Source organism: Nelusetta ayraudi, unplaced genomic scaffold (genome assembly GCF_046127955.1).
Source record: "Nelusetta ayraudi isolate G7.1 ecotype Tasmania unplaced genomic scaffold, CSIRO-AGI_Nayr_v1 ptg000053l, whole genome shotgun sequence".
Classification (NCBI taxonomy): Eukaryota; Metazoa; Chordata; class Actinopteri; order Tetraodontiformes; family Monacanthidae; genus Nelusetta; species Nelusetta ayraudi.
This window is the reverse complement of record NW_027466103.1, coordinates 2388136-2405948: the sequence shown is the minus strand read 5'-3', so window position 1 is coordinate 2405948 and position 17813 is coordinate 2388136.

Here is a 17813-nt window from a genome sequence, read left to right as displayed (position 1 = left end):
CTTAATTCGCAAATGATTTACAATTGGATTGCTTTGCTACAGCATCATGCATTATGGTTTCTACAGGAAATCGGTGACTGAAAAAATGCCGAACTTCTGTGCCGCTTATGGATGCAGCAATCGTCGCTGTCCACAAACAAAAGCTTGTAGGATCACATTTCATCTGTAAGCTATTGTTGGAGCTGTTTGATTAATGTTACGATTTAGTGCTTGTTTGTTTAGTTTAGCGTTTAGCATATATGTTTTTATTAAATACGGGTGTGTGCGTGTGTTTGCTATTTTCACATGAAAGCCGATGGTTATAAATCATTAATAAGTATGCAGTATCATAACTATGCTTATAACCTTTGTAACAAACCAAACCGCTCGAAATTCGGTTGAAAATAGAGCAATTTAGGGCTATTTAAAAGAACATGCACAATAAGAATACATAGTTATGAGTGAGAGGGGCGGAGCGAGGTGACTGTGGCAAGATGGCCGCCAGTGCGGACGTTCGATTCCATTGGCCAGCAGCGCGGATAAGACATCTCGCCTTCTGTATATATCTATGGTTAGAACAGTGCTCATCAGGTAAAACACCCGGAAGCCAACGTCATCAACTCGCACTAGATGTCTCTGCATATTGCATGGAACTTGGCTGCCATCTAGTGGTTAACTCTCGTAACACTGTCCATTATGAGACATTTCGTCATCTACTCAAATCTTACAATAAAACTGTCAAACAGGCAAGAATAACCCATTTCTCCAACCTCATCACAAACAATAGCAAAAACCCTTGATTTCTTTTCTCTACCTTCAATCTTTTAACCAATACAAATTTTAATCAGGACGTACAGACACCAACAGATGCCCTCTGTGAGGATTTTGCAGACCACTTTGTAAGTAAAATTGATGTCATTAGGTCCAGTATTTTAATTAATCAAAATCAATTTTTCTACACATCTGGACAACCACTTTTATCTGAGGAAACACTGGAGAGTTTTGCTCTAGTTGATGCAAGGACACTTGGTCGAGTTTTCTCCCAAGTAAAGCCCACAACACAGCCTGCCTTTTAGACCCAATTCCCACGTCACTCTTAAAGTCACTTTATGGGTTCTTTGAGGAGCAGATTTTATATATTGTCAATTGCTCTCTTCAGACGGGTGTTTTCCCTGCTGCCTCTAGAACGGCGGTGGTGAGGCCCCTTTTGAAGAGGAGCAACTTGGATCCAAACATTTTTAATAACTACCGACCTGTATCCAACTTACCGTTTTTAAGTAAGATTTTAGAAAAATTGTTTTTTAACCAAGTAAATTACTTTTTAAATACAAACAATATTTTAGAGAATTATCAATCTGGTTTTAGAAAGAACCACAGTCCTGAGACAGCCCTTTTAAAGATCGTCAATGATTTCAGGTGTAACGCAGACTCTCAGAAGCTGACAGTCTTGGTGCTACTGGATCAAAGCGCTGCTTTTGATACAGTAGATCACCATATTTTATTAAATAGACTCAGAAACCTGGTGGGCCTGTCAGGTACTGTTTTTAACTGGTTTCGTTCTTATCTCACAGATCGATGTTTCTTTGTAAGTATGGATACGTGCTCCTCCAGAATGCATGAAATTAGATGTGGGGTCCCCCAAGGGTCAATTTTAGGTCCGGTTCTTTTTAATCTGTACATGCTTCCCTTGGGGGACGTCGTAAGGAAACACGGCATCAGCTTCCACAGCTATGCTGATGATACACAAATGTACATTGCCGTGTCTCCTGATGACACAGCGCCAATTGATGCCCTTTTAAACTGTATTTTAGATATCAATCATTCTCATGGCAGAGAATTTCCTACAGCTTAACCAGGACAAAATTGAGGTTTTAGTTATTGGTCCTGAAGGCCGGAGAGAGGAACTTTTACCAAAACGTCGGGATTTTAAACCCTCGCAATTTGTAAAGAATCTGGGCGTTGTTTTTGATTCTGAGCTCACCTTTGTTCCACATATAAAAAATATTACAAAGATAGGTTTTTATCATCTAAAGAAAATAGCCAGAATCCGCCCGTTCCTCTCTCAGGCCAACACGGAGGTGCTAATGCATGCTTTTATTTCTTGTAGACTAGATTATTGCAATGCCCTGCTCTCTGGTCTTCCCAAAAAGAGTGTTTACAGTCTACAAATACTACAAAACTCAGTCGCACGTGTGCTGATTAGGACCAGAGGAAGGGAACACATTACACCGCTTTTAAAGTCACTGCTTTGGCTCCCCGTCCGCTTCAGGATTGATTTTAAGGTTCTCTTATTAGTTTTTAAATGTCTCAACGGTCTTGGCCCATCTTATCTAACTGACCTGCTTTCATCATATCCTAGGTCTTCTGGCACTGGCCTGTTAACTGTTCCCCGAGTCAAAAAAAAACCCATGGTGAGGCTGTTTTCAGCCATTACGGCCCTACTCGGTGGAACAGCCTGCCAGAGAGCCTCAGGACCGCAGAGACTGTTGATATTTTTAAGGGGAGGCTCAAGATGTACCTTTTTAACCTGCCGTTTAACTGACTTCTTTTACTCTTCTCTCTCTTACTCCACTAATTTTATGCCGTTTTACTATTTTTATGCCTTTTATTACCTTCAATTGATTTTTATACTTTTATAATGGTTACCCATTTTTATGCCACTGTTTCACACTTTATTCTTATGTATTTGGTTTATTTCTCATTATGATTATTTTCCCTTTTATACTTTTAGTGCCAGTGTTTCCTCATGGGGGGCCCTTCACGGTGGGAGCTACGCCTGGTCTGCCCATAGGGGCGCTGCAGGCCATGGTGCCCCCTTGTGTGGACGGCTCCCCATAGTGGCCTTTCCTCAACAGATTCTTCAGTGCCAAGCCGTGTTATCTAATGTCTGTGTGAATATGGGGGTGGGCGTTTGTCTGTATGCGTTGGTGGGGAGGGGTGGGTCCGTATGGGGTGGGGGGAGGGGCAGTGGAGCTTTTTATTTTTTCTCATTGTTATTATTATGATTGTTGTTCTTCTTATCATTATTATTACCTTTCTTTGTTTTGTTTTGTTTTATTTTGTTAAGCACTGTGGGTTGCACATGTTGTGTATGAGCAGTGCTATATAAATAAAGTTTATTGTTATTATTATTATTATAGAAACATGAAGACACATCAAAGAGTAACATGAGGTTGTTGTTGTGACACTGGACGGTAGAGAGTCTGAATCCCCGTCCCAGGCGCAAATCCTCATGGAGGCTTCTGAGGAGGTCAAAGATGGCCAATCCGTCAATCCCAGCTCCATAACGGGGGTCTATGGAAGGAAGCCGCGAGCATTGCGCACTGATCCAGGATAGCTTTCACCTGGCTTGATGGATCCGTGTCTTCTCATCCTGGATGGCTTTTAGTGCGACCTATGAAGCCTGGACACACGTGTTGTGGATTGGTTGAACGCTGAAGGCTTAGTGACTCATCTTGGATGACGCAATCCTACTTTGGTGCAAGGGGGCCCAGACAGCAACATCATCAAGAGCCAGTAATGGACTCCACAGTGCAGCACTCATTCGCTCGCCCTCCCTCTCCCATTTTATTCTGTAGTGTCAGATTCTGAAGTCGATTTCACTTTGATTTTCAGAGTGATGACACCCTGGAAAAACTCATCCATCATTATAAACTCTCCATCATTTATTCTCTATTCAGGTTGGAGTATTGCAGGTTGTCAAAGCTCAGCTGTGATTGGCTGCTCTCAGCTCTGAAGTCCAACCCCTCCCACCTCAGACTCCTGGACCTGAGTAGGAACCAGCTGCAGGATTCATCAGTGAAGGAGCTGAGTGCTTTTCTGCAGAGTCCAGACTGTAAACTGTAAACTCTGAGGTCAGTACTGGTTTGGAACCAGTGGATGATGGTTTCAGCACCAAACACAGTTCATCACACATGTTGAATAAACGTTGAACTGAAGGTTGATTCATCTCAAAATGACATCCAGAATATGAAAACTTCATTCTGTACATGTTTGAAGTAAAAAAAAAAAAAAAGAAAAGAAAAAGGAAAAGGAAAAACAGGTCATCAGTGGTCATGTGACCAAACATCATTTGAACACACATTAGTTTTGGACAGAGGATTTAATTTCAAGGTGACATTTTCTGTAGTGTCAGATTCTGAAGTCGACGTTTCATTTTGATTTTCAGAGTGATGACACCCTGGAAAAACGCTCCATCATTATAAACTCTCCATCATTTATTCTCTATTCAGGTTGATTGACTGCAGTTTGTCAGAGCTCAGCTGTGATTGGCTGCTCTCAGCTCTGAAGTCCAACCCCTCCCACCTCAGAGAGCTGGACCTGAATATGAACCCCCTGAAGGAGTCATCAGTGAAGGAGCCACTGATGGATCTTGTCTACAGCAGTGACCATCAACTGCAGAGTGTGAGGTCAGTACTGGTTTGGAACCATTGGATGATGGTTCCAGCACCAAAGCCAGTTGATCCCACAGCAGAGGTCCAGTGTTCCCAGTCACAGTGTGAGAGGAGGATGGTGACGTCCAGCTGCTCCTCATTCATCCAACATCTGCTGCCAAACTGCTTCTTCTCTCAGTTCACCACTCAATTATTGATCAGTTCATCTTCATCAGGCCTCAGTATCAGTCCAACACTCCATGGTCACATGACCTTCTGATGTTCCACACTTGACATGTGACTGAGAGTCTGCTTCTTCTCACCAGTCACTCCATCATCTTCATCAACAGTCAACGTCTCTGTGATGATGCGTTCAAGGACCGTGAGTCCTGACTCCTGCTGTCTCTTCTTATCTTTGCAGGTGGTGGTGAGGATGAGGAGAGTGAAGAGGAGAGCGCCATCTACTGGTGGCTGAAAGAACTACAACCAGTGGAGCCAAACAGCAAGCTGCACGCACCAACACTGTGTGGGTGTGTCACGACCTTTGACCCCAGTGCAGCCTGGTGGCTGGCGGACTGCTTCTCCCTACAAGCTGCTGTGGTTACTGGGAGAGACGTCCCAGAAGCCACTGGTGGAGCTGAATCCTCAGTGGAAGAAGCAGGACTTGGAGCAGCTGCTCAGTGAAGGCAGCAGCAACACAACCACTGCTTCTGCTCTCATCATCCACGGCTGGAACATCTCAGCATGAAGGTTCCACACATCAACAACACACTGCTCTGCTCTCACTTCAGACTTCTATAACATCTTCATTTTGGAGGTGAAAAATACTTTTCAAGAGACTTTATTTCTGCTTCATGATCTTAAATGAGGAAATCATGTGGAAAAGATAAAGTGATTCACAACACCTGTGATGGGAACTCAAATCATAATTGAATTATAAGTAAGACAAAAGAAGTTTCCCTCAAAATAATTCATGGTTTTGATGCTTGCCAGATGTTTGTGTGGAGATTTCAGAAGGACGTCAATGAATCAGAAGGAAACCAGATCATTTATTTTATGTGATTATGTTATATCATCCTAACTTTGTTACTAGCTCAAACATTATATTTCAATTATTCAATATTCTGACAATAAAAGCCATCACAACCTGTGTGACCTTGACCTCAACTGACGTTTCATTTCTGCTGCTTTAACACTTTGATTATATATCTCCTGAAGTCCTGCCATGGGGATTCTCCATATCTGAATAACTTGTGTACTCAAACCTTCTGTAGGCCATACCCACTTCTCCACTAGGTCTCAACATAAACCACATGAATCAATGAAAATAAATCTCACCTTTACAAACAAATCCAATTCAGTTCAAATATAATTTAAATAAAATAAATGATACATTATAATTAATCACCAACAGATAAATCAATGCTGGATATGAGGTGGTTTGCCCTCTCTGGGTCGGTGGGGAGGCCCTGCCTCAGAGGGAGGAGTTCCAGCATCTCGGGGTCTTGTTTGGGACGCCTCCCTGGGGAGGTGTTCCAGGCATGTCCCACCAGGAGGAGACCCTGCTGGAGGGACCAGGTCTCTGGGCTGGACTGGGAAGCCTTGGGGTCCCACTGGAGGAGCTGGAGGAGGTGACTGGGTCCAGGGAAGTCTGGGGGTCTCTGCTGAGACTGCTGCCCCCGAGACCTGACTCCAGATACGGCAGTAGAAGATGGATGGATGGAAGGATGGATGGATGGATGGATGGATGGATGCCAGGTGATAGAACATTTCATAAAAACAGACTCTGCATTATAACTTCTATTACACTCTAAATAACTCACTCCAATATAACTGCACTCGTCCTTCTCTCACATTACATTGGATCACAATGACCAAACAACACAACAAAGACAATGATCCAACTGTACTGCCACGTCCAGACTCAGTGTAGGTCTGTAGGCCTCTTGGACCTTCATGTGAACCACTGCGTGTTGACTGGAGGTGAAACATGGCTGACTGCTGTCCTCCTACCTGGACAATGCAATCTCACTTTCAATCTCACAGCCACTAAAAAACCTGATTGTGATTGAGAGGTCCTCAGCAGCCAATCACTGTTGGGAGTCCAGCCTTCAAACACTCCTCCTGAATCCAGAGTCAGATCTGTGAGCATCTGGAACTTTGGCCCTGATCCTCCACACCACACAACTTGGGATGACAGCGCCACCTACCTGGATCCTTTCAGCAGCCAGTCCATGCTCTGACCCGTTTCCACTGTGGCCTGTTGTGTCATCTGGACCGGAGTCTGGATCATCAGTGTCCAGGTTCATGGAATCTGTCAGAGTGCCGCCGTCCTGTGATGTAATGATAGAGAATCACTCTATTTATACTAATGTGCAGAACCACTAGAGGGTCATTTCTTCACTGCTGTCAGCAACAAGCATTTGGTGTCACACTGGTGTACAACACTTATGGGCTAATTAATAAGAAATGACATATTTATGAATCACCCGCAATGCCCAGATTGTTGCTGCTTATCTGCTGATATGAACCGTCAACTGTTGCAATATAGAACCACGGGCAGGAAATTACAATTAGTGTAGAGTGTATTATAATTTAAAAGTTTACTAACGGTAGTTCTTTAAAGAATTTAGCAGGGATGGAACAGGCTAACGTGACGACGTCACTTGTAAAACGGTAGGAGCTCAACCTGCTGTCACGGTGAAAACTCCGTGTTACGTCCCGTCTCGGGGGACCGAGACGCAACATGTGGGACACCTTCCCCCACTCCCAAGCCTCATTAATTTCTCATGGCATCAAAAAAACAACTTAACCGGTGGGCAGCAAAGGCTTCAGGGTGGGCCCAGGCCAAAATAATAAACCAAACTCCAACTAGCTCGCATTAAGAACTAACTAAAGAAAGAAAGAGAAGCCAAATATAGAAAGGCTAACCTCCCTACATACTTAATAAACAGGAGAAAAGAGGGGACAAAGAAAATGGCAGCCCACCCCTACGGCTGCGTGCTCTAACACCATTTCAGAAGTGACTAACTGTGGACTTGGGAGCGGAGGAGGGATGACCGTCAGGCTGGCTCGACTGCTCCTCCTTCTCAGCCATGGCGCGTCCAATCAGCAGCCAACATCCAGGACCGCACCTGCGGTCCTGGATGTTGGCTGTATGTATATATATATATGTATATATGTATATATGTATATGTATATATATATACATATACATATACATATATATATATGTATATGTATGTATATATATATATATATATATATATATATATATATATATATATATATATATGTATATATATATACACATATATATATATATATACATACATATACATATATATATAATATATATATCTGCAATTCATATTTTAACGGTTTATATAGACCCCTCAGGCTCCATTCAAAATGGGGGTTATTGTAGGAGAGTTGCAGTCAACTGAGATTTGGAGAGAGTTTGGATTACTAGATTTTGGATAGTGTTTATAGTTTGGAGTGTTTGAGACTAGATAGCGTTTAGTTTGGAGATAGTTTTGAGAGCTTAGGGAGAGAGTGAGGAGAGGAGAGGTGATAGGATGGAGCCCCCTGTCCTGTACATCAATGTCCATGTTACACAAGCATCTATGCCAGGGGTGCCCATTACGTCCATCGCGATCTACTGGTCAATTGCGAAGGGAGTTTGGGTGATCGCATGGAGAGAGAGAGGGAGAGAGAGAGTGAGTGAGAGAGGGAGAGAGAGAGAGAGAGAGAGAGAGAGAGAGAGAGAGAGATCCGCGTCAATTACAGCAGGTAGAATAGTTCAGGCAGGATTAGAAAACACGGTGGATCTGGTTGATTTTGATCATAATGTACAATGTGCTGGATTCTGTTCTTATATGTGCTGTGCTTTACAGTGAAACGTAAATGTGACGTATCGGCTTCGGCACTATTCAGATCAAATAAAGACCAGACAGGGACAGGAAAAAGAGTTTCGCTGTTGTTTTACACGCAAAACTACCGGGGTTGTCACGTGAGCTTGCAATCCTGGCGTAAACTGATGGAGACGTCTCGCTCGGAAAATGCGCTTCAAAGTGCACACGCACTACAGACGCGCCGAAGATGCTGGGAGATGCTGCTGGCAAAACGTCGGCATCACACACACACACACACACACACACACACACACACACACACACACACACCAATTATCCCTAATCTATGCGCTGGAAAACACAAAACTATACAGCAAAACATCTTAACGTAAACACACTTTTATTGATAAAATCAAACATAAGCAGATATAACCTAAACAATTTTAAACCATGAGTTTTCTGTGCAATGATGAGCATAAATGCACATGGGAACATGTTGACCCATTTAATCCTCTTTCTTTCTTTATCATTGGACTACAAATATATTTAGAATGAATATGTTTTCCTGTTTTATAGGAGGTGGATCTTTTTGACTTGCTCATTTTAAAAGTAGCTTGCATGTTGAAAAAGTGTGAGCACCCCTGATCTATGCCCTTTTCCAAGTCCCACAATCACTTTCACTGTCATCTGCCTGATTACACCCATGCCATTTTCAGAAAAAAATTGCACAAACAGAATACATTCAAAAAATGTATCATACACATAGTTATCAAGTCAAGTTATTTATTTATTGTCATTGTTGAACAAAGTTAACAACAAAATTTGTTTGGAGCATCCCCATAACCACTGGCATCAGTACCCATAAAAATAATCATAAATAAGTGAGAAAAAAAAACAAAACAAAAAATATAATTTATGTACAGAAATTATTTGGTCATTCATTTTTTGCAATTCATAGTCATTCCCAACAGACATAACAGACACAAAAATTCAATGCATCACACGTGGTTCAGACACAGCTTGCCTGTGATTGTACATTTGGCCAGTAGGTGGTTTCGTGTGCACATGAAGCTTCGAGAAATGAACCGTTTCTCGAACCAGTTGGCTCAAGTGGTTCAATGCCTCATGAGGCTTCACCTCACCATCACTACAGTCACTGCATCCTGAATCAGTCACACTCAAAGTCGCACACCACCTCTGCTTTGTTCTGGACTGTGGAATGGGCAATATTAATTTAATCTAATTACATTCTGTTTTATTACTTTATGTCTATTTTAATGCTCTTTATTGGTGCTGAATGGAAGTGTGGTTGTTGTTTTATGAGCTAATGGATAGACAAGTGGCCTATAACATAAGACGCTTAAATGAAGTGAATAGGATATGTCCACAATGTCAAGAAAGGAAGCAGGGTGTCTTTAAAATCGATAACATTTGAATAAGTATTAAAAGTTGAGTTGATGTTATACTTGTATTGACATTATGAGTAATTTATACAACTTTTCCCAGGAACTTTTCCCAATGATGAGGTTGAGGGCCCATCATCTGCAATTCAGCATTCTGCAGGTAGTCAACACCAAAACAAGCGTATTCAGCTGTCATAATCCTGTTTGTAAATAATACATATAAACTGTGTACTTGTAATATAAATCAAACTTTGGTAACTTGAATATAATTCTCACAAAGGGATTTTTCATGTGTATGCACTTTGTATCTGTTATGAATTAAAAAAAACAAAAAAACATTCATAACTAAACTCAGTTGTTGGTTTCCATCTCTATAAGTTAACAAAGATACATAGATACCTATGAAACACTTGTTTATCTTGCTGAAACTAATACTAGGTTACTAGTACTAGATACACCAGTATACTCTCCCGGAGCACAGATCAACCCACTCAAACAAACAAAAAGCATTTTACTCAGTCAGATAAGATTACTAAATGCTGGATGATACACTGTTTTGTGCATTATTTGGGTAAATAAAATAGTTCTATTATTCATACCTCCGCCTACCATTTATTATTACCTAAGGCATAGGGCATTTAAAAAAACAAAACAAATGTCATTCCGGTGTGCCACCCGTCTGTGCCCCGAGCTTGCCCCCCCCAAGAAAAAAATTCTAGGACCGCCCCTGTTTCCAACACTGTGGATGCTCGGTTGTTTATTGCAGCAGACAGATAAACAATTAAACGGCTAAAGCCATCTATTCCACCGTGAATGACAAATCTCCAGCTTTTGGTAAAAAAGGGAGAGAAGATGGAAAGAGAAATCTAAAATATATAAGGCATCAGATAGCTAATTGAAAAAGGTTCATGCACAGCTTATTTGACACAAAAAAGGTATGGTACAAAGATGAAAAGATTTGGAGTGGGTAGAAAATCTCAATGTTTCATTTGTTCAAGTATTTAAAAACAGTTTTGAAAAATACCGTATTAATTTGTGGTTTCCATCTATGTGCCACATTGCATTTGGTGCAGGAACAGAATACTGCCTCCGTCTTAGTGTGCGATTGGCCAAGGCTCGCACTTCAGTCCCAATTGGGTCCACTCTTCTTAAGGAATCACGTACTCTTTGAACTACAACAACAGCAACAAAAAAAAAGAAAGACAAACTACATAAAATATTAAAGGCACAAATCCGTGTTAACACAGATAATGCTGACAAAAGGTATGATTTCATTTATTAAATACCCCCCCTTTCTTTTTTTAAATATACCGCCATTCTTTTTTTAATCATCCATGTAAGCACTTTTAGCTACATTTTGTACGGAAAGCGTTATACAAATAAAGCTAATTATATTTGTTTGTTTCGGTTAAACTTACTTTGCACTCGTACATCCCCTGGCATGAAGGAATGCTCTCATCATTCTGTACCCTGTGTTTGGGTGACTGAGTTGGATTTCTGCAATGACGGCATCCAGCTCTTCATCACAAAGCGCTGAATACATGTCCGACATTCTAAACAAACAAAGAATAATTCCTGAAATTTTACTTGGCAAGAGCCAAAACATATAATAATAATAATAATAATAATAATAATAATAATAATAATAATAATAATAATAATAATAATAATAAACTTTTATTTGTACAGCGCTAAATCACAACCAAAGGCGTCTCAAAGCGCTTTATACAATCGTATAATATATTATATATGATATATTATATTATATATTATATACTGATATATGATTAAAAGCGTCCATTTTCACTGCAACCATTTTGACGTGTATTTGTTGTATCATTAGTGTTATTAGGTACAAGTGTTGCTGCGTTCATTGCAAGGTTAACAACGTCATTTGCGTCAATAGATATGGAAAACAACTACACTTAAGTTTAAAAGAAATGTGCACGTTTTGTAAATGGCAATTTCTTAATATTATTATTATTATTATTATTATTATTATTATTATTATTATTATTATTATTATTATTATTATTATTATTATTGTTAGTGTTCTGTTAAGGTGAAACAACAAAGAAGCCTTTAAGTCTAAATTGTTTAATAAATAGGTTAAGAGCAGTTGGTGTAAGTATGAAAGTCATTTCATTTATTTGTTGCATTAAGAGAAGCATTTATAGAGCGTCGTTGCCACCTACTGGCATCTTTCGGTAGTATTTCTGTTGTAATTTTGAAGCGAACTTTATACCGGAAGTAAGACACGGGAAACACACTGCCAGCGTTTTCTGATGAGCACCCGTTCCTGTAAACCAGTGTTTGTGTGCCGTGGGAAATTATCCCATTTGTGTGCATGTGCAGTCTAGCGCCTGGCAGAGTAATCATGTAGTACTCTTCCATACCAGTAGGTGGCAGCAGCAGGTAGCTAATTGCCTTGCGCTTGGAGACAAGCGAATTAGTGACGCATGGCTGCAGCGACAGGTGTGTGGATTGTGGATAGCGGGACGACGGTTGAAAGTGATGGATAAGTTTTTGAAGAGGAAAAATGCTGACTCTGAACTGGACCCTGGACAAAATCCGGACCCAGATGAAGGCCCTAGTATGAGTGGAGGCAAAGACGGTGACGTCGAGCAAAGTTTCTGGCGTGAGGCAATACAATGAAAGCTATCTTTCATTTGGATTTACTTTTACCGGAGATGCAACGGCACCGACTCCGTTGTGCTTGGTATGTGGTGAAAAGCTCTCCAACAGTGCTATGGTCCCAAGTAAGCTTAAACGTCATCTCCAAACGAAACAGCCCTCAGTTCAAAAGAAAAATGTGGAGTATTTTGTTCGCCTGCGTGAACACACGGAGAAACAGGCAACTTTCATGAGAAAAACCGCAAAAGTAAACGAGAGAGCCCTTAAAGCTAGCTACCACGTCGCTGAACTAGGGTTGCCACCTACCAGAGTTACAAATCCGGGACCTCTGGGGGGGGGGGGGGGGGGGGGGGGGGTCACCGAAATATACGGGACAGTCCTGTATCAGTTCATTACGGGACAGGTTTTTTAGTTGCCAAGTACGGGACAATCGCGTATTTTACGGGAGTAGACCACAGGCAGAATCAAATGAGGTTTTGTCATTTTCCCTTAAAAACGGGACAAATTGTGTCCCGGGAGAGATTTTATTTTTCCCGGGACAGGTGGTGAAAAAAGAGAACAATTCTGGGAAAAACGGGACGGGTGGCAACACTACGCTGAACTTGTGGCTAAATCAAAAAAAGTCCCACACTGTGGCAGAGCAATTAATACTTCCCGCCTGCAAAGCCATTGTAAATGAGACGCTCGGACCCGAAGCGGCTAAAGAAATAGCCAAAGTCCCTCTCTCAGATAACACAATCTCCAGACGTATTAATGAGATGTCTGCAGACATCGAAAGTGTGGTTTTGGACAAGATCCCTATCAGTAAGAAATTTGCCTTGCAACTTGATGAGTCTACTGATATAAGTGTTGTTGCAGCTTCTGAAGTGGACATTTCACTTTGATTTTCAGAGTGATGACACCCTGGAAAAACTCTCCATCATTATAAACTCTCCATCATTTATGCTCTATTCAGGTTGGAGTATTGCAGGTTGTCAAAGCTCTGCTGTGATTGGCTGCTCTCAGCTCTGAAGTCCAACCCCTCCCACCTCAGACACCTGGACCTGAGTGAGAACCTGCTGCAGGATTCAGCAGTGAAGGAGCTGAGTGGTTTTCTGCAGAGTCCAGACTGTAAACTGGAGACTCTGAGGTCAGTTCACCCTCTTCACTCGACAACTTCTATCACTCTTGTTGTTGTCGTCATGATTTGCACTTGACTGCTGTTGGAAATTCAATTTGCAGACACTGGTTTGTGTTTGAAATGAGTGAAACTGGGTTTGAAGCAGGGGTGCCCATTAGGTCGAGGGGGTGGGTAGAGAGACGAACCGCTCTCTCAGTCATTAGAAAACACGGTGGTTGTGGTTGATCTTGGTCATAATGTACGATGTGCTGGAGTTTGTTTCTATATGTGCTGTGTTTTACAGTCAAAGGTAAATGTGATGAATCGGCTTCTGCACTGCTCAGATCAAATAAAGGAGATATAAAGCAGGTTTCATTTTAAATCTGCAACTATAATGAACAAAATCAAGGTATACTTCAGATACCTGCATTCTGTTTGAGAGCAGACAGGGACAGCAAAAAGAGTTTGGCTGTTGTTTTCTTTAACTACACGCCAAACTACCGGGGTTGTTGCGTGAGCTTGCAATCCTGGCGTAAACTGACGGAGACGCCTCGCTCGCAAAATACGCTTCAAAGTCACGCACAGCAGAAGCACTGGACATCCTGGGAGATGCTGCTAGCAAAACATCTGCGTTCCACACACACACACACACACACACACACACACACACACACACACACACACACACCGATTGTATAGTAGGTAGATCTTTTTGACTTGGTCATTTTAAAAGTAGCTCGCATGTTGAAAAAGTGTGAGCACCCCTGGTTTAAAGGTGCAGTGTGTAAAATCCTGCCATCTGGTGGTCAGATTTCAGATTGCAGCGCTCATTCACTCACCCTCTCTCCTTTGATGAGTGTCAGATTCTAAAGTCGACATTTGACTTTGATTCTCAGAGTGATGACACCCTGGAAAAACTCTCCATCATTTCTTCTCTATTCAGGTTGTGGAGGTGCAGGTTGTCAAAGCTCAGCTGTGAATGGCTGCTCTCAGCTCTGAAGTCCAACCCCTCCCAACTCAGACACCTGGAGCTGAGTTGGAACTGCCTTCTGGATTCAACAGTGAAGGTGCTGAGTGGTTTTCTGCAGAGTCCAGACTGTATACTGGAGACTCTGAAGTCAGTTCACCCTCTTCAGTCTACAACTTCTATCACTCTTGTTGTTGTCGTCATGATTTTCACTTTACTGCTGTCGGAAATTCAATTTGCAGTCACTGGTTTGTGTTTGAAATGAATGAAACTGGGTTTAAAGGTACAGTGTGTAAAATCCTCCCATCTAGTGGTCAGCTTGCAGATTGCAGATTCTGAAGTGGACATTTCACTTTGATTTTCAGAGTGATGACACCCTGGAAAAACTCCATCATTATAAACTCTTCATCATTTATTCTCTATTCAGGTTGTGGTGCTGCAGTTTGTCAGAGCTCAGCTGTGATTGGCTGCTCTCAGCTCTGAAGTCCAACCCCTCCCACCTCAGACACCTGGACCTGGATGGGAACCAGCTGCAGGATTCAGGAGTGAAGCCACTAATGGATCTTGTCCACAGCAGAGACCATCAACTGGAGAGTGTGAGGTCAGTACTGGTTTAGAACCATTGGATGATGGTTCCAGCACCAAAGCCAGTTGATCCCACAGCAGAGGTCCAGTGTTCCCAGTCACAGTGTGAGAGGAGGACGGTGACGTCCAGCTGCTCCTCATTCATCCAACATCTGCTGCCAAACTGCTTCTTCTCTCAGTTCACCACCCAATTATTGATCAGTTCATCTTCATCAGGCCTCAGTATCAGTCCAACACTCCATGGTCACATGACCTTCACATGTTCCACACTAGACATGTGACTGAGAGTCTGCTTCTTCTCACCAGTCACTCCACCATCTCCATCAACAGTCAGCGTCTCTGTGATGATGCGTTCAAGGACCCTGAGTCCTGACTCCTGCTGTCTCTTCTTCTCTCTACAGGTGGAGGTGAGGGAGGATGAGGAGGAGACTGAAGAGGAGCGCTCCATCTAGTGGTGGCTGACAGAACTACAACAAGTGGAGCCAAACAGCAAGCTGTGTGTCATGACTAGTGATGGTGAGGTGAAGCCTCATGAGGCATTGAACCGCTTGAGCCAACTGGTTCGAGAAACGGTTCATTTCTCGAAGCTTCATGTGCACACGAAACCACCTACTGGCCAAATGTACAATCACAGGCAAGCTGTGTCTGAACCACGTGTGATGCATTGAATTTTTGTGTCTGTTATGTCTGTTGGGAATGACTATGAATTGCAAAAAATTAATGACCAAATAATTTCTGTACATAAATTATATATATATTTTTGTTTTGTTTTTCTCGCTTATTTATGATTATTTTTATGGGTACTGATGCCAGTGGTTATGGGGATGCTCCAAACAAATTTTGTTAACTTTGTTCAACAATGACAATAAATAAATAACTTGACTTGATAACTATGTGTATGATACATTTTTTGAATGTATTCTGTTTGTGCAATTTTTTTCTGAAAATGGCATGGGTGTAATCAGGCAGATGACAGTGAAAGTGATTGTGGGACTTGGAAAAGGGCATAGATCAGGGGTGCTCACACTTTTTCAACATGCAAGCTACTTTTAAAATGAGCAAGTCAAAAAGATCCACCTCCTATAAAACAGGAAAAGTCATTCAGAAATATATTTGTAGTCCAATGATAAAGAAAGAAAGGATTAAATGGGTCAACATGTTCCCATGTGCATTGATACAGTTGACCACAGCATTCTTCTTAGGAGATTAGAAGATACTATCGGCATCAAGGATCGCGCCTTGGACTGGTTTGGATCTTACTTGTCTGACCGTTTTCAGTTTGTTCATGTTCATAATCATTCCTCAGAACGTAGGAGGGTTAGTCATGGTTTCCCGCAAGGATCTGTACTTGGGCCACTCCTCTTCAACATCTACATGTCACCTCTTGGTGACATCATCAGAAAGCATAGCATCAGTTTCCATTCTTACGCAGATGACACACAGTTGTACTTTTCTTTTAAGGCAAACGAGGCTCATCAGTTGGCCAAATTGGAATCTTGTCTTCGTGATGTCAGAACTTGGATGACACAGAATTTCCTGTTGCTTAATTCCGACAAAACTGAGGTCATTATATTTGGATCGCGAGAGAGTAGGGACAGAGTTTTTGATGGACAAAGTGGTCTATTTGGTACTACACCCAGTTCTACCGTGCGGAACCTAGGAGTCACTTTTGATCAGGACCTGACCTTTAATTCTCATATACAGAATGTAGGGAGGTCAGCTTTCTTCCACTTAAGAAACATTGCCAAAATTCGAAGTTTTTTGTCCTTCAAAGATGCGGAAAAAATAATCCATGCTTTTGTTACGTCTAGGCTAGATTACTGTAACTCGGTACTAGCAGGATGCCCAAATTCATCCCTTAGGACATTACAGTTAATCCAAAACTCCGCGGCACGATTGTTAACCGGAACTAGAAGGAGGCAGCATATTACTCCAATTTTAGCTTCCTTGCATTGGCTGCCTGTCAAATTTAGAATTGAATTTAAGATTCTAGTTTTAACTTACAAAGCTCTTCATTCTCAGGCTCCTTCTTATATTAGGGAACTCATTGAACTTTATCATCCTCCAAGAGCCCTTCGCTCTGAGGATTCAGGTCTTTTAGTTATCCCAAAAATTTCTAGAGTTAGATCAGGAGGTAGGTGTTTCAGTTTCCTGGCACCTCTATTTTGGAACCATCTTCCAGCCTCGGTGAGGGGGGCAGACACAGTTAGTTTATTTAGGAGTAGACTTAAGACTTTCCTTTTTCTTAAAGCTTATAGTTAGACTCCATCCACTGTCAGTTAAGCTGCTGTAGGCTTACGCCGTGGAGGGAGATCTTTCGCTCCCGTTACAGGGATCGTTGCTCTGTGCAGGCGGAACCTTTATCACTCTCCTCACCCAATCAATCTTTTACTCTATCCAATCTTTTACTCTATCCACTCTGTCCAAGCTCTCATTATGCTTTGTACAGTATGCTCGATATGCATGATACTGCCGCAGTCTCTGTGTCCCCGGCAGGTGATGACCACTGCGCCAGGAGCTGGATTGTGCTGTCCTGGGGGTCTTGCTGTCATCGCTTCATCCCACCACCATGCTTAAGACCTGGACTAGTCCTATCGGCAGATTGTCCATCGAGCTAGGCTCTTGCCTTCCAAAGCATGGACACTTACACTCCACATGGACAGCAGCCTTGAATTAGTTCCTATTCTTTGTGTTTATATCCGTTTTGCCTGGTTGGTGTATCTGTTTTTCACTCTGTCCTGTCTGCCACCCTGGCTCACTCTGCTCCTTTCTCTCTTTCTCTGTCTCTCCTCTATCTTTATACTTCACCCCAACTACTCATAGGCAGATGATCGCCCTCTGGAGTCTGGTTCTGCCCTAGGTTTCTTCCCACAGGGGAGTTTTTCCCAGCCACTGTCGCATCTTGCTTGCTCCGGGGGG